The sequence below is a fragment of the Pipistrellus kuhlii genome, unplaced genomic scaffold (assembly GCF_014108245.1).
Source record: "Pipistrellus kuhlii isolate mPipKuh1 unplaced genomic scaffold, mPipKuh1.p scaffold_m20_p_10, whole genome shotgun sequence".
In the NCBI taxonomy this organism is placed as follows: Eukaryota; Metazoa; Chordata; class Mammalia; order Chiroptera; family Vespertilionidae; genus Pipistrellus; species Pipistrellus kuhlii.
In genome coordinates this window covers 33,524,823-33,543,835 of record NW_023425405.1, presented here as the reverse complement: position 1 = coordinate 33,543,835, position 19,013 = coordinate 33,524,823, and positions in this window count along the sequence as shown.

Genomic DNA, 19,013 nt, shown 5'->3' with positions numbered 1-19,013 from the left:
ACAAAGGCATAAAAGCAGAAAAGGGCAGAAAGTATATTAGATTTAACAATGAATCTAGTTGGGTCAAATATAGTATTCACATACATATGTATGTAAGTGAATTACATATGTAATGAATTAAAGAAATAAAACTTATCTTTAAAACAAAGAATGGGTTAACATTCCAGATCTTACATAAATTATATGAGGTCAGCATAAGCTTTGGTTTATGCTTTTGTAAAATAAAAATAATATTATCGCAAACCTGCCTTTTCTGACTTCAAGTGTAATGCTCTTTATAGCAAAACAAATCCACCTTCTTGGTCTGTCTTCAGACTCTAAATGGATTAGTAACAGAACAAATTTTTCTCCACTCCCATATCATCCAATTCTCATCTAGATCTATTGCTCATTGTATGTTGATTTGTTTTGACAGAAGATTTTGATGTGCTAACTTAATAGAAAGAGAAAGGAATTCTAACATTGCTAGCTGAACAGAACATTTTTATGTAAAAATGAGATTGTCAAGGCCTGAGAAAGTATGTCTTTTTCAGGATTACTCAATTAAAAATAAGCAGTATTCATATTTTCAGTACTTTCTCATACATTAGCTATTATGATAACATACACACATATGTATGGTTTTGCAAAATAATCTATATTGTAAGATGGGATGACTTTGCAATGCTACATCGCTAATGATCTATTAACAACAATCAATTGAGTACATGCACTGAAAAATAAAATATGTCTGAGTAAAAAGATAAAACAAAAAATCTGTGACATCAGAAAGCTATTTTTAGCTCTATCATGAATATTAAATTATGGCTAGCATTCCATCTATAAGTTAGTAGTAACCACCTGGATATCTGTTTTGAAAAGGAATTTAAGGTTTTATCTGTGTTTAGAGGGAAATAATGCTATGGTCTTTCTGGAATGTCTCCCCTGAGAACAAGAGAGGAAAGAAGTGGTATTTGCACCCTCTATTCATGACATCTGTACCTGCTAGAAGGGGTTACTAAATGCATGCACAGAAAAGAGAAGCACAGGTGACAATGTCAGCCCAAACTGTCTTACTCCTAATAGCTGTTATTGGAAATATTTAAAACATTTAAAATATGAAGATTTAATCATTTGAAAAGACTTCAGATGAAGAAATATTAAATTTATTCTTAGATAAAAATTTGTATATTCTTGAGTAAATTTTTAAACATGAGATTTCTCCTTCCAATATAAAATGTGATGTTATCATTCAACAGTTATTCTCATTCAAATTGGTCTTATTATAGTATTTTGTTGGAATGTATCAGGATTCTATGAGGACTATGGATCAACTTATTTGTAAGTGCTATATTTGGTCAATGCTATTTAAATTCAGTAATGACATATTCACTACTATCTAAACATGTAACATACTAAGCATATCAGTTATGAATGCATTTTTCTTTAAGAAATAGATATCCGAATAACTGTAAGTTGAACAAAAATCTTTTTCCCCTCACAAATGAAGAAACTCAGAGATAGTTGACATTCCTTTGTCTGACCAGTGATGACATAATAGCCACATCTATTTCTACTTCCTTGATCCACAAAATGTATGTTAGCATCTCATCTCACGCTTATTGGTTTATTAGTGCAATGACTCCTAAGTATAGCTCAGGACACCAAGTCTAATCTCAAGGTAGAAGAACAGTTTGAGCGAAAGATAACATTTAGCTATATCTGACTCCTTTTAATAGTACATCGACTTTCACCATAGATCTCATTGTCCAAAATTTTGTTACAACAGATCCATCACCTAATATTTAGATCAAAGGACATTGCTACCTCAATAGTAAGCACACAGTAAAGAAAAGGGGAAGAATGGGAAATGTGTACACAGTTAATAGTGTCTGTTTTACTCAATGCAATATTGCATTAAATAGATGCAGTAAGCATCAGGAGGTATTTTTAAGCGCATTTAATTCATGATGTCATACATAACCACTGTAAAGAGAATTATGTCCAGTTAACAATCATTTATGCATTACCTACTACGTGGTAAGCACTTTGTCAAGTTCTAGGGATACAGAAGTTTGGAGGCTTATTTTAGACAAGATAGCAAAATATTTGAAGACAAAAGCACTGAGTCCCTCACAACTATAATAATAATTAAAATGTCAGTATATAAAACCGAGGGGGAAGAGATAAAACATTATAATCAGATCAAATAATTAGGAATAGATCTAACAAAAGATGTCCAAAGTCTTTATACTAAAAATAAGAAAATATTCTCTGGAGAAATTTAGCTACAGAGTAATTCCATGTCCAAAAAAATGGAAAATGTAGAAAATGTAGTATTTTATTTTTATTTATTTATTTTAAAAAATATATCTTATTGATTTTTTACAGAGAGGAAGGGAGAGAGATAGAGAGCTAGAAACGTCGATGAGAGAGAAACGTCGACCAGCTGCCTCTTGCACATCCCCTACCGGGTACCCGCAACCAATGTACATGCCCTTGACCGGAATCAAACCTGAGACCTTTCAGTCCGCAGACTGACGCTCTACCACTGAGCCAAACCGGCTTTGGCAGGAAAATGTAGTATTTTAAAGATTTCATTTGTATTTGAATTGACATTTAAATTTAATTCATTTCCAGTGAAAAGCCCATCAGATTTCTTTTGTATATTTTTCCACTCATATTAAAATTACATAAAAATGTGAAGTGTCTAGAATAGTCATGACAATGATGAATAAGAAAAAGTTCAGGACTGAAGCCTCTTGATCTTAAGATTTACTATAAACCTACAAAAAATAACAAAGCATGGAACTGGCACAAAGTTATACAGATAGGCTAAAGGAGCACAATAGAAAGTTCAGAAATAGACAAACATGTGATGGTTATTGAATACTAGAGGCCTGGTGCACGAAATTCATGTACGGGGGTGGAGGGGGTGGGTGTCCCTCACCCCAGCCTTGCACCCTCTCCAATCTGGGACCCCTCTAGGGATGTTAAACTGTCCGTTTAGACCCGATCCCAGTGGGATCGGGTCTATACGGGCAGTTGGACATCCCTCTCACAATCCAGGATTGCTGGCTCCCAACTGCTCTCCTGCCTGCCTTTCTGATTGCACCCAACCACTTCTGCCTGCCAGCCTGATCACCCCCTAACCACTCCCATGCCAGTCTGATTGATATCTAACTGCTCTCCTGCCAGCCTGTTTGCCCCCACCTTCTCTCCTCTACCGGCCTGGCCACCCCTAACTGCCCTCTCCTGCAGGATTGATTGCCTCCAACTACCCTCCCTTACAGACCTGGTCCCTCTCAACTGCCCTCCCTTGCATACCTGGTGCCTCCCAACTGCCCTCCCCTGATGTCCATCTTGTGGTGGCCATTTGTTTCCACATGGGGGCAGCCATTTTGTGTTTTGGAGTGATGGTCAATCTACATATTACTCTTTTATTAGATAGGATAGAGGCCTGGTGCATGGGTGGAGGCCAGCTGGTTTGCCCTGAAGGGTATCCCTGATCAGGGTGGGGGTTCTCTTGGGGCATGGGGCAGCCTGGGTGAGGGGCCTGTGATGGTTTGCAGGCAAGCCACGCCCCCCAGCGACCCATGGTGGTCAACACATGTCATTGCAAGTGATCGAACTCATGGTTGAACTCCTGAAGGGACACTTTACATATTAGCCTTTTATATACTGTATATATAGATCTCTCTTTCCCTTGCCTTTCCTTTCTTAAATCAATGAAGAAATATATAAAACAAACAAATAAACAAACAAACATGAAAGTGGCAATTCAAGGCAGGGGAAAAGAAAACAAGTAAGTAGCCCAAATCCTCAGTTCCTGAAATTAAACAATATCTCTAAAACAGAGGAGTCTCAGCAGGTGGGGGCAACATGACTCTTTATCTAACACTGTGGCCATAATGCATTTATTTTGAGATAGCAGGCTTTGAATGGGGACCTCTTTGAAATGGATGCCTTCACCATCAAAGTTTATGTCAAACACTTGCATTATAAAATTTAAAAAAAAAGGTAAGTGTTCATACTACAGGTTATATGTGATTAAACCTAAGACCTAAGAGAATCTTTAACATCACTGAGAGTGACTAGAGAAAAATAAGAGGATCAAGGATTGAATCCTGATGCACCCTCAATTGTAAGAGTAGGAGAGAAGACAAGCAAAAGAGCCTAAGAGTGAAGTAGGGACAAAGGAGAAACAAAGCATTCCAAGAGGAAGGATGGGATGGAATATATATATCAAAAGTTGCTATTAATTCAAGTAAGGCAAAGATTGAGAATTTGTTTTGTTTTTTCTCTTTTCAAAAAATATTTATGTCCGAAACCGGTTTGGCTCAGTGGATAGAGAGTCGGCTTGCGGACTAAAGAGTCCCAGGTTCTATTCCAGTCAAGGGCATGTACTTGGGTTGTGGGCACCTCCCCAATGGGGGTGTGCAGGAGGCAGCTAGCAAGTCGATGTTCTCTCTCATCGATGTTTCTGACTATCTGTCCCTCTCTCTTCCTCTCTGTGAAAAATCAATAAAAAATATTTTTAAAAATGTTTAAAAAAATTAAAAAATAAAAAATATTTATGATTTATTAAGCTTAAAGGAACAAAGCTAAATAACTTTAAACAAATAGAAGTTAGAAGTGATACAGTGATAAACTGAGTTGTAACATTTTTAGATAACTTATAAAGACCATATTCATCTATATAAATTTTAAAGAGAATTTATTTTGTAGAGGTAGCAAAATAGTCTTTAAAACATCTCAAGAGAAGGCTTGGTGGAGTAGTGAAGATTTAGGATAGAGTAGGAGGAGAGATAATAATGACAACAATTACAGAAGCCTCTTTTCAGAAATTTGGTTCGAAATATGTGAGAGAGAAGTAGGAATTGTCTACATAAGAATGTTCAACCCTGTAGGGGAGAAATATAAAACTTTATTTGAATCAAAAAGAGGACACACCTGGAAGCAAGGACTTAACAGGCCGAGATAAATGCTTTCAGAAGAACGACTTACATTTATTTTATGCCTGTGAAATTAAGGTGGGGATTGTACTACAGGGTAATTAGCAAGATTAATGCACTCTTGAGGGTGCTTATTTCAAAGGTGTGTTAACCTAAGTGCACTAAAATAATGGACAGGGCTTACTTCCGTCAAAGATAAATCTTTTACTAAAGAAGTTATATGCTTAGGGCTTGACTACCCAACCATGATCTTCCCAGTTAGGAATTTATGATCAGATCACCCTTTGAGTCTACTTTCCACAAACCCCTCCCCCCATTTTTAAATTTTTTTTTGTCCGCAGATTAAAATGGTTTGTTGCTTGTTTGCATATAGTTTTTGTTTTAAGTGACAGTTTTTGTTTTAAATAACATATAAATGGGTATATGCTGATGGAAATTTTCTGGTAGAGCAGATGAACTGATCATGGGGATGGTGATGGTTGACAAATTGAGAAGAAAAGATAATATTTGTAGGCTAAAATTGAGGAGACATAAGGAAGTTAGGTAGATAGGGAAGGGACCACAGGAAAGGAAGGAGAATCTGGAACTCAGCTAGGCAGAGTTACTAAGCATCCCAACTGGGTGAGGAAGGACCCTCCACAGAGGCATGAACTTTAAAATGTATAAATGTTATTAAGGCAGGCAGCTTGCAGATAACCAATCACAAAATGGTAAGGTGTATAAACCAATCCCAAGGATGTTTCTAAGGCAAAATTCTTCAAAAGGACCAATCAGGAACTAACAAACATAATATACAAAAAGCAACAGCACTTCCTCTCTCGCTCTCTCTTTTCCCCTGCAGGCAATGGAAACTGACGTTCCTGTGGTGGGGAAGCACATCTTCAGTGCCCACGTGGTTTGTGGCATAAGGGACTCTGCACATGGACTAACAGAGTTTAATTCACATGGATGCTCTCAAAATAAACTTCAGTTCCACTAAGCAGTTTTGTCTACCACTTCGTTCTTCTATATCGTGAAACAAAGAACTCAGACTCAACACACCATGTTTTTGTTTCAAAGTTAGTGATGATATCTACAGTAAATTAGAAAATCTTATTTCGATAAGAAAAAGATGAATGCCTCAGTATTAAAATGAACAAAGGAAACAAATGGCTAATGCAAAAAGTGCAAATATTTACTAAAAAAAAAAGTTCAGCCTATCTGGTGTGGCTCTGTGGTTAAATATCACCCATGAACCAGGTGGTCCAGGTTAGATTCCTGGTCAAGGGCATATGCCCAAACTCCCAAGGGGACACTTTGCATATTATATATATATATATATAGATAGATAGATAGATAGATAGATATAGATATAGATATAGATATAGATATAGATATAGATATAGATATAGATATAGATAGATATATAGATATATATATATATAGATAGATATAGATAGATAGATAGATAGATAGATAGATAGATATAGTGGTCGGCAACTACGTAATTGCGGTATTTTTAAAGAAAATCAAAGACAATTTTTTCATGGAACTAAATAACTTTATTCTGTAATGTATTGCCCATTTTGATCAATGACCTTTTGCCATCTTTCAGGCAGCATCATAATCCCACGTTCAAAAAACTTCTGCTTTTTATTAGCAAAAAACTGAATCAGGTACGATTTGACATCATCATCATTATTGAAATTTTTACCATTCAAGGAGTTTTGTAAAGATCGAAACAAAAAGTAATCAGATGGTGCAAGGTCAGGACTATATGGTGGATGTGGCAAAACATCCCAACCAAGCTCCATTAATTTTTGCCGAGTGACCAAAGATGTGTGTGGCCTTGCATTGTCATGATGGAATACAACACCTTTTCGATTTGTCAATTCGGGCCGCTTTTCTTCAACTGCATTGTTTAATTTCATTAGTTGTTCAATGTAGACATCAGAATTGATCGTTCGGTTGAGTGGTAAGAGTTCAAAGTAGACAATTCTTTTGTAATCCCACCAAACTTATAACAAAACCTTCTTTTGATGAATATCAGCTTTTGATGTTGTTTGAGTTGGTTCACCTGGCCTGCTCCACGATCTTTTCCGCTTGATATTGTTGTAAACAACCCATTTTTCATTGCCAGTTATCACTCATTTTAAAAATGGATCATTTTCATTACGTTTCTTTAGCAAATCGCAGCTGCTAATGTGTTGCGTTAACTGTGATTCTTTCAGTTCGTGAGGAACCCATGTATCGAGTTTTCGAACATAGCCAAGTTGTTTTAAGTGATTTTCAATGCATGTATGTGATACATGAAGCTTCTCTGCAATCTCACGTGTTGTACTGTGACAGTCCGAATTGATTATTGCTTTGATTAGGGCGTCATCAACTTCAACTGGACGACCAGAGCGTTTTTCATCTTTGAGTGAAAAATCACCAGAACGAAATTTGGAAAACCAATTTTGACACTGCCGTTCTTTTAAGGCTTCATCACCATAAACAGCACATAACTTTTTATGAGCTTGCGATGCGTTTTTCCCTTTGCGGAAATAAAAAAGCAAAATATGACGAAAATGTTCCTTTTGATTTTCCATTTTTCAATGAACGCCAAACGAAAACTTCAAAACAGATCAAAAAACTTTTTTTACTGATTAACAGCTGAATAGCCAACTATCAAATAACAAAATGTGTTTTACATTTGTACTATGTCTGCAAACCTAAAAATTCAACTGAAGCCATATATGTGTGAAACCCGCAATTACGTAGTTGCCGACCCAATATATATATATATATATATATATATATATATATATATATATATATATATATATACACACACACACACACACACACACACACACACACTAATTCTTGAAATTTACTTCAATTCTGCCATTGACAAGAACAATTTGACAATTCCATCTTAGGAAGTAACACCATTACTTTTCTTCAGAAGTCACTCTCTCAAGAAAGAACCCAACCTATCTTCATTACTCACACCTAAATAATGGTTTTCAACCATCATTTAGTCAATTTTTCAAATTAAACACACACACACACAAAACATACACACACACACACACACACATACACACACACACAAAAAAAAAACCACACACACATACAATATAACCAAGAGTTCCATAATACACTCTAAATCTCAAACCCATCAAATGATTATATCAGATTAGGTCCAAAATAGAGACTTCTCAAGGAGTAGCAAAGAGCCATTTTGCCTTGGAGGTAAGCCTGCTTTTAGAACTAAATGGTGCAAACTTCCATAAAACTCTTAGTCCCTGGACATTTGTGAAATTTAGTCTCCCCTGAGGCTTATTGTTCAATGCTTTTGTATCCTGATGCCAGCCTTGACCATTACATTCTTTTATTATTATTACCTTCAATGATTATAAATTGAAGTTTTGAAAATTGAGCCATTCTGTAAAAGGTAATGATTACAGAAAGGCAAAACTTAGTAGACATTTCCACCTAAGAAGCCCTAAAAAGCCTGAGATGATAAGTGAACATTGGGAAATCAGATAAACGAGTTGGGGCCAATTTTGTGTCTGCTGTGGAAACTTGGAAAGGTTATTTAATTTCCCTGAATATCAATTTCTTCCTCATACAAAATGGGGAGAATAATATTAAATATATTACATATATAACACCTGGCACATACTAAATACACCCTAAGTTGTTATTAGCAGTAGTCATTTTATTGCAATGAGTACGTTTCTGTAATAACTCTTCAACTGCCTACAAAAGAATCTCAAAATGAAAATTTTCACTATTAAAACAATAATTTCTATTTATAGTCATTTGAGTGAATGTTATCTCAAAACCATTTATAGAGAAAATAAATTAATTCACTCAATATATGAATACAAATGTGCTTACACCTTCATTTTTCACCTCTGGAACTTCTGTTCAACTCTTTGCTTCAGTCTTGAGTGGCAATGAATTTAATGGTCTGCCTCATCAATAGCTCCATTATCACAAAGCTGCCATGCAAGTCAGGTTAATTTATTACAACTGCCATGCTGTCAGTCTCTGCTTAAAATTAAGCCTGGATCAAAAATAGTAAATTGTTTTACAGTTCTTCCCAGCACACTGACAGAATAGTATCCATAATTCCTGCTGTCCATATTAGTTTAGCTCTAAGCAATGACATAATGATATTGTATTTATGGCTTATATGCTCCAGAGCTATGGTTTTCAAGCTCGTCTAAACATCACAATCAACTGGAACCTTTATGAAACATTTATGTCCAGACTTGAACCTGGAAATTCTGATTTGTTGGTCTTGGGTGGGAGGCAGGCAATACTATTTAAAAAAATAACTAAGTAAATGCCCAGGGATTTTCTTTGGTGAGATAGTTTAGTCTCTTGTTACTCAAGTGGGTCATAAACCAGAAACTTGGGAACTTGCTAGAAATTCAGATTCATGGGTCTCACCCCAGAACTACTGAACAGAACCTACATTTGAGAAGATCTCCACGTGAATCGCATACATGTTATAGTTTGTAAAGCACTATCCTGGTCCACTAGAATTCACTGAATTTCCATGTACTCTATAAATGGAAATCTATAGGAGGTCCACTAATTAAACTTCATAGTTGTATTAATAGAAAAAGTAGAAAAAAATGATGTAGAAGTAGTATTCACACAGTTGTAAATGTTTTTAAGCCTGAGGCGCATTCTAGCTTTTTATTTTCTTTAGTGTGAAGAGTGTTTAAAAGCATATGCTCCACTGTGTTGTGACAGAAAGTAGAAAATATTTCACTGCTGATTATTCCTTCTACTATTCCAAACACATTTTGACAGCAATATGATGGGGAATTAAATGATCTATACCTACTTTTGCACTTGTCAATGGTCAATATAATGCTTTTATCATCTGTAAAGTGAAAGCTTACACAGCCATAGGGAGAAGGAATTGCCTTCTTGCCATAGGTCCCCAGAAAATAATAATTTCTAATATAAAAATTATAGCTGGTGTAGAATAGAGTATAATGACATGTGTACATTATTTTATAGATTATAATATTCTTCCACATGAAATGTTTCACTCACTATTTACAACAATTCTTAAATGGAGGTATTATTAACATGAAATAATTTTGCCCAATTCACAGTTCATATGTAATAGGGCCTTACTGATTACTTGAAAGCAAACTCTTCATTAAAAAAATTTATATATCATATATATATATATATATATATATATATATATATATATATGTTATTGATTTCAGAGAGGAAAGGAGAGGGAGAGATAGAAACATCAATGATGAGAAAGAATCATTGATGGGCTGTCTCCTACATGCCCATCACTGGGGATCAAGCCCACACTCAGGCATGTGCCCTGACCAGGAATCGAATGGTGACCTCCTTTTTCATAGCTCGATGCTCAACCACTGAGCCACTGTGGCCAGGCAAAAGCAAACTCTTCTTGCCATCACATCAATCACATCTTCAAGGAATCCTAGAAGTAAAAACCCAAATCCTGAAAATTAAAAAATCATGTGACCCTTCCTGTCTTTTAATGTGACAAAAAGAACATTGGTCTAATCAGACCAACAGTCTCAGAGAGATAAAAGGGACTCCCTTCCATATTTTCTGATGTTCATGGATCTTCCTCCTAGATAGACAAGAATAGGTATATTTTAAAATATTATTTTCTAACAAAGTAAAAAGGTCATCTTGGATATACATAGGAGTCTTTTTTGCTAATTTTGAAATGTCCAAATGCTGTTTTGATAAAATTATACTTGAGACCTAGAGAGAAACCATGAGCCATACGGTGGACAGCAAGATATCATCTTTGATGACTAGGAAAGTTCTGACGGTAGGTGAATTAAAAAGTTAAAGTGTGTACAAGGATTACTGTCAGGTCCTTAGAGATATGAACTCTGCTTCATTCATAGAGGTAGCTGTCCTATGTGAAATTAACTTGATTCAATATAGCTTCTGAGTGAACTACCATGAATATCACTGTGCAACATAACTGTCATGGAGCAGAAAGACTCACAGACCAAATTAAAGCATTCAAATCACACACAGTATTAAATCAATTTAGAAAACAAGACTAAGATTGGGAAAGTTAACACATCTTATTTAATAAAAGGGTAACCTGCAAATTTACCCTAAAGGCGGAATGACCAGTCCCTATCATGCACACTGACGACCAGGGGAGCAGAGACTCAATGCAGGAGCTGCCCCCAGGTGGTCAGTGTGCTCGCACAGAAGTAGCTCCACTCAGCCACAAGCCAGACTGATGGCTGCAAATGCAGTGGCAGTGGAAGAAACTTCTCCCAGCTCCTTGGCAGGCATGTGCCTGCTGATTATTCCTGGAGGGAGCAGGCCTAAGCAGTCAATCAGACATCCCCTGAGAGCTCCCAGGCTGCCAGAGGAATGTCTGATGGACAGATTAGGCCTGATCCCCCCTAAGATTGCAGGTGGACCTCCCCAGAGGGGTCCAGGAGTGCAAGAGGGCACAGGCCAGGCTGAAGGGACCCCCCCCCCCAGTGCACAAATTTTCATGCTCTAGGTCTCTAGTTTAGGAGAAGGTGTAAGTAGATGACTCAACTTTTGTTTGGAAATTTTTCATTTGTGTGTGTGAATATATGTCTCCCAAGGGCATCATATACCAATATGTTTTTATTTCTTTAAGGTTTTTTACAAAACACAAAGAAAGTGGAATTTCTCCTGTGTGTACTTCCAGGACCACCACATCAGACAGTATTTATCATATCTAATTTTCATCATTTAATTCTTTCATCCTCAGTTTCAACCAAATGTTTCGTTCTTTTCAGATTATTATGATTAAAAAATTACTGTTGGTAGAACTATGCTAAAATATCTACTGAGATATAGTATGGTCTCTTAGAAACCATCACCGTGTAACCAAATTTTATTCTCCAATCTCAGGAGTATTCAGCATTCTTTCTTGGCTGCTTTTTTCTTCTTTTTTTCCTCCCCACTCCTCTAGCCCAAGAGCTACATATCTCTCTCATTAAATGCAGAGGCAGATTCATCTTCACAGGAAGCTCTCAACCAAAACTGTAATAGCACTTTAAAGAGCCTCAAAATGGAATTTCTTCTTTAATTAAGACGTTACTTTGTACATCATAATTGAAATACATCAAAAAGTTCCTTGTTAAAACTCAAGATATATTTCAAAGCCATTCTCCAGTGTGGCTGCAGGGCTTGGCTAATTGGAAGAATGACAGATGAAATTCAGGAGAAAGTTATGTCAGTTGGAATTCTAGAGATGGAGTAGTTTATTAAAATTACTGCTCAAAAACAATTAGGAAGACACGTCCAACCATGCTATTTTGTGCTATCTTGTGAAAATGCAACACAAGTTAAAACCAAGCATGTATTAGAAAATACTGTTTTTATTACAGCTCCAAAACAATCAATTGCTCATGTTTTTAAGATTTCTCAATTATGAGCTGTCTGTATTTTATTGATTAAAAAAAGTGTTTTCTAAAGCTAAAATATTTATTGATACTTTTGTTTAGTAAAAGTTGTTTCTGCATATTACACTGTCCAAATCAAACCTAACATAGTTCTCAGTTAAACTCTACTACATTCTGAAACTACTATTTCAGTTTTCTTCTTTTTAAATGTTCCATTTAAATCATCTTTCTAACCCAAGACACTCTTAGAATGCTGCCTTACCTACCTTCTAACTACCAAATGCAACAAATTGTCTTTTAAACCCTCACACATCCTTGTATCCTCCTCCTCCAAAATAGAAGGGTCAAAGACACCCTCTCCTCCTAAGACCGCTGCCTCCATAGGCTCTCTCCAAAATCGGAGTCTATTAATGATCACCAGTCTTTTCTGTATACAACGGTCTTTTCTGTATTCAGCTTCTCCCTCTCAATGCATCTGCGCCCACTGGCATTTTAAACATGTTCAATCATTTTGTCTATTTTCAAAAAACAAAGGACTTCAATCCAGTGATTCCATGCTATCCGCTTACTATCATATTCCTTTTTCTCCTTTTCTTTAGCAGTACTTCTAGAAAGAGTTGTCTGATTCCATTAACATTGTCTGTTTGCCCATCACTTATTCTCCAGCTCACTTCAGTTTGGGACCGGTACCACCACACCAAGTTCAGTTCACCAATGCTAATCCTCATCTTATGCACTTGCCCTTTCAGTGGTACTTGTCAATGTTCACTTATTGATATTTGTTATTGTACATTCATTCATTCCTTTACTCATTACTTATTGATTCCTGATTACTTATGTGCTAGGCCTTAAAATAGGTATAGAGGCCACTACAGTGAACAAGAGTTACAAAGTGGGGGTGGGAGAGACAGTGAAAAAACTAAGTAATATATTAGATGAAAATAAAATACAGCAAAGCAGAGAGATAGAGCGATGCCTGGGGTAAGTTTGAGTAGGAAATTTAATCAGAGGGATAAGAAAAGGTTTCAATGCAAATGTGAAGAAGATGGTGATGTAGAGAATATATAAGTAAAAGGGAGAGGGGCTTTCCATGAAAGAGAGCAACCATGTTAATGCCTAATGTCAGAAATTGTTGAATGTTCTCTCCTTGAGTCCTGACCCACATTCTAGTTTTTCTACGTTTTGCCATTCTTCATTTTGCTTTCAGCCTTCTTTTACAGCTTTAAATGTTAAAATGCTTTACAAATTATGCTTGGTATTCTTCTCTTCTTTTTACCCCCCCCCCCACAACAATCCATCCAAAATTATACCAATAATCATCAAAATGGATATCTAATTCAAACCTATCCTTTGATTTTATGACTCGCATATATCAAACTGCCAACTTGACATTGAGCTTTGCATATCTCAAAGATAACATATATATTCACTACATCCAAAAATGTACTCTCAATTTTCTACAAGATATATTTTCTTCCTTCTAGTATTCTCTAGTTTTAGTGAATGGCTCTATATCTCTTTAAGGTAATAATAATCATCAATAACTCATACCTTTATCACATCAGGTTCTTTCAATCTAATCTCCTTAATATGTCTCTATTCAATTCAATTCTCTCAATCTACATTTTCTCCTTATAGTCCAAGGAACTACTGAAATATTCTACAAACTGTTCCACCTTTAAAAAGATGAGTGTGGCTCAGAGGTTGAGCATTAAGTTATGAACCAGGAGGTCATGGTTCATTTTCTGGTCAGGACACATGCCCAGATTGCAGGCTTGATTCCCAATGTGGGGCATGCACATGTAAAATGTCATTTACCTTTGCCTCTAGCCTGTTTTTAGCAGTGGTTGACTATATACTATATATATATATATATATATATATATATATATATATATATATATATATATATATATATACATATATATATATATATATATATAATTTGCCATTTAGTAAACATGTTCTTTTAGGCAAGTTATATAACCTCAATAAATCTTAGTTCTGTCATCTGTAATTTGAGGATAATTGTGGTTTGTGCCTCATAGGTTAAAATGAAAGTAAGTCTATCGTTTTTAAAAGACATAGAGTAGTACCTTGCACATAGTAAGTACTCAATAAGTAATATCTTTTGTTATTTTTTATTTTCTCTAAATTGCTTAAAGCAAAACCCCAACTCTAAAATACCACTTTTATTCTTAATTAACTCAGTAGTTTATTCTTCATAAAAAACATAATTTCCCAGAGATCAAGCTGTTTGAACTGCAATTGAACTAGGTGTAAGTTTTCATTATAAAGTTTTAATTACTTCTTATATATGTGGGGTAAAAAGGTCTTTCCAGTTTCTACAGTTTATCCTTTCCAAAAAAGTTTTTCCCTCTAGGGGAAGAAATCAATTAATTAATGACTCTCCAGCAATGCAATCAGCCTCCAGCTGATCCTTGACTGAGAGACACTCATCTGAAATAAATGAGAGAGAGAGAAGGAATGTGGTGCCAGTAAAGATTCCCTTCACCAATCAGAAATCTCCCTGGAATAACAAAGGAAATAAAACAGAAATGAAAACTCTATCATCTACAAAACTAGAATACACATATAGTCCCAAATAACAATATAAAAGAGATATTAAATTAAATAAAAGTAATGTTGCCTGCAACTGATGTTGAGAAAAAAACAAAAAACAATAGAGTAGTTCTGCAAATGTAGGTGTCATATCCAGGGGCAGAATCCAAATATTTTCTTGGAATAATAAGAAAAGAGTGCAGGGATATTGGTAGGGTCCTTGCTTTATCAAGTTTGTACCAAAGAATAAGCAAATACAAGACACAAACATTCATAAGAAGCTACAAACTCTGATATTGTAGCTTCCTAGTTTCCAAGAAGCAGTCTCTTTGTGTAGGAAAGGCAATATTCTGAACTATCAGTAACTCAGTTGTGGACAATTTCTGTTGGTTGAGGAAAGTAAAGTTTAGACAGCACAGCAGAGAAATTTATGTTAGAAAGAACTTTATTGTAAACCAAGAACTGTTGCTAGAATGGAAATCATCTGTGTCCACAATTTCACAGTGATCTCCTTCAAAGGACTTGTCCAGTAAGGACTTACCTCATTTCAGAATAAGGGTTAACCAAATAAGAATTATTATTTGATAGTCCAAATACTTCTAAGTCTACTGAAGTCATAGAGGTTATAACTTCCCCAGAAATAAAATATCAGGCTCAGATGGCTTCCCTAGTAAACTATCAAAATTTAAGAAAAAAAACATAGAGGTGCATATATTCATTCAAATTAGTGTTTTGGGTTTCTCCAGATATATACTTAGAAGTGGTATTGCTGGTTCATAAGGCAGTTCCTTTTTTTTTTTTTTTTTTTTTAAGGAACCTTCATACTGTTTTCCATAGGAGGGGTGGGGGCTGAAAAAAAAAGGTGAAAGAATTAAGAAATACAAGTTGGTAGTCACAAAATAGTCACAGGGATATAAAGTACAGCATAGAGAATTAGACAATAATATTGTAGTAACTATGTACAGTGCCAGGTGGGTACTTGAAATATATTTGTAAAGTAGATAATTGTCTAACCACTATGCAGCATACCTGAAAGTAATATAAAATACTATTGAATATAAACTGTAATTGGACAAATTTTAAGAAATATCAATTTTATACACAATCATCCATAATATAAAAGAAGATAAAGCATTTCATGTTAAAATTTTTTTTTTTTTACTCTTGCCAAAACCGGTCTGGCTCAGTGGATAGAGCGTCGACCTGCATACTGAAGGGTCCCAGGTTTGATTCCGGTCAAAGGTATGTACCTTGGTTGCGGGCACATTCCTGGTAGGGGGTGTGCAGGAGGCAGCTGGTCGATGTTTCTCTCTCTTCGATGTTTCTAGCTCTCTATCCCTCTCCCTTCCTCTCTGTAAAAAATCAATGAAATATACATGTTTTTAAAAATTTACTCTTGCCCAGCCAGTGTGGCTCAGTGTTTGAGCATCGACCTATGAACCAGGAGGTCACAGTTCGATTTCCAGTCAGGGCACGTGCCCAGGGTCAGGGCACATTCTCGGGGTAGCTGGCTTCACCTCCCAAGTGGAGCATACAGGAGGTAGCCAATCAATTATTTTTATTTTCATATTGATGTTTCTATCTCTCTCTCCCTCTCCCTTCCTCTCTGAAATCAATAAAAATATATTATAATATATGAAAAAATAGACTTATTAAATATATAGAACTATTAAATTTATTTTATATAGAAAAATACTAAATTTGATGAATAAAAAGTCCAAAAAACAAAGAAAATAACTTTTCCAGTGAAATTATTATAATTTCAGAAAAAGCCCAATGTTGGTGAACATGTGGTGAAAGAGACACTCTAACTTTGAAAGGCAATATTTTAGTATCAAAATTCTTAAAATATATACTCCTTTTCATTAAACAATTCTATATATATAGAAATCCCTCCTGGATGATTCTATATGAAATAGATATATATTTTTCTTTTTAAAAATCTTTGGTGTTGAAAGTATTATATATGCCCTCCTTACTCTGGTACTGACCCCTTTTAGCCTGTCCCACCCCCACCCCAGGCCTTCACCACCTTGTCTGTGTCCATGGGTTTTCCATAGATGCATACAAGTTCTTTGGTTGATCACTTCCCATCCATCCATCCTGCCTTTCCTCGAAGATTCGACAGTCTGTGCCATGCTTCTATGTCTCTGGACCTATTTAGTTCATCAGTTTATTTTGTTCATTAGATTCTATGTATGAGTGAGATCATGTGATACTTGTCTTTCTCTTGACTAGCTTATTTCACTTAGCATAACACACTGTACCCAAGCTGTCTCAAAGGGTTAAGGGCTCCCCCCCCCTTTTTTTTTACTGCTGCATAATATTCCATGGTGTAAATGTACCACCCCTTATTATTATTATTATTTTTAATCCTCACCTTAGGATATTTTCCCATTGATTTTTAGAGAGAGGGATTGGAAGAGAGAGGGAAAGACAGAGAGAAACATCAATGTGAAAGAAACATCAATTGGTTGTCTCCTACATGAGCCCTGACCAGGACCCGGACCAGGGAGGAGCCTGCACTGCGGTACATGCCCTTGACTAGAATTGAACCCAGGGCCCACCACATTTTTATCCACTTATCTACTGATGGGCCCTGGGCTGTTTCCAGGTCTTAGCTATTACAAATTGCACTGCTATGAACGTAGGGGTGCATACATTCTTTCGGATTTGGGTTTCTTAGGATATATTCCTAAATATGTATTTTTCAAAGTGTCATTTAAAATAGCAAATTTGGAAACAATTTAGATACTCAATAATAGGGAAGTAACTTATTAAGTGACCAGATTTCCAAAAAGGTAGTGACTTATTAAAGTACAATATATTTATATCATAAAAACATATCAATATTTTGAAATAAATAAAAATTTAGTCTTTATCTTTAGGCAATAACCTAGAGAAATTCCCACATTCTGTAAAAAGCAGAATGAAAAAGCATTCAAATAATATAATTGCATCTATTTAAAGCCAAGGCACTAAAATCACCATCCATATAAAGATTTCCATAGCACACGTTTTTAAAGTAAGTACACCAAACTAGTGTTTGCTTGCATTAGATTAGGAAATTAGATGTGGTTTTATTTTTATTCATACAAATTCCAAAAGGAATGAAAGGCACTTCCTCTCTCCTAGAAAATAATATATTCTAGAACATCATGGACTTGAATTTAGTATGTGATATTTCTTAGATTGCCTCCAAAAGGTCTTTCAATTACTAAATAGATAAATAAATAAATAAGAAGATGTTATTTTAGAAAGTGGCCCACATGGGAAAATAGTGCTAATTTTAACTTAGTAATGAACCTAGATCATTTATCATTATTTATAGATAATAATATTAATAGCTAAAATGTGCTGAGCCTATGGTGCTACGTTCTTGGCATCATTTCTTCCTTGAATCTGCACACAACCCTGAGAAATGGATACTATGATATTTCCCATCTTATTAATGAGGACACTGAGCTATAGAAAAATTAAGTAATTTACACAGGGTCACAAAACTAGCTACTGAAATAAATACTTATGATACATTAGAGGCGTTCAGCTTTCAGAACTAATACTTCTCTAAACTTTTTAGCTTATATTTCTTCGTAAATGATATAGTATCAGTTATCAACACCCTCTTTAAACATTTGAGTATTTCTGGGTTTGCAATGGGTGCCAAAAGTGAAATTGCTAATGACTTCCTGACTCCTGGTCCTGTACTGTGTTCACTAGGCTCTGATGAGCTATATAAGCTCTCTTGCAGACTCAGACAAACCCTGCTCTGCTGCACATCTGGTACTCAAGAATGTCACTGTTGATTAGATATTTTTAGTCATTTAATTTTTGCTCTACAAGCTAGATTTCAGTTTTCCTTCATGACTGACACATATTTTTCCTGTGTTTTTCTTCTGTCCACATTTTTTTTTCTTTATGGTATTCATTACAGGAAGCATGGCATGTTATTTTTAATAAGACATCACCTGCAGAAAGAAAGCAATGAGGTGGAATCTCACCCAGAAAAAAAAATACTGCTTTAGTTAACTTATCTTAAATTGAGGAGATTTTGTGAAATATGTGCTACAGGATTGAAACAAGAAAAACACTAACTTAGAATTTAAATAAAATTGTAGAA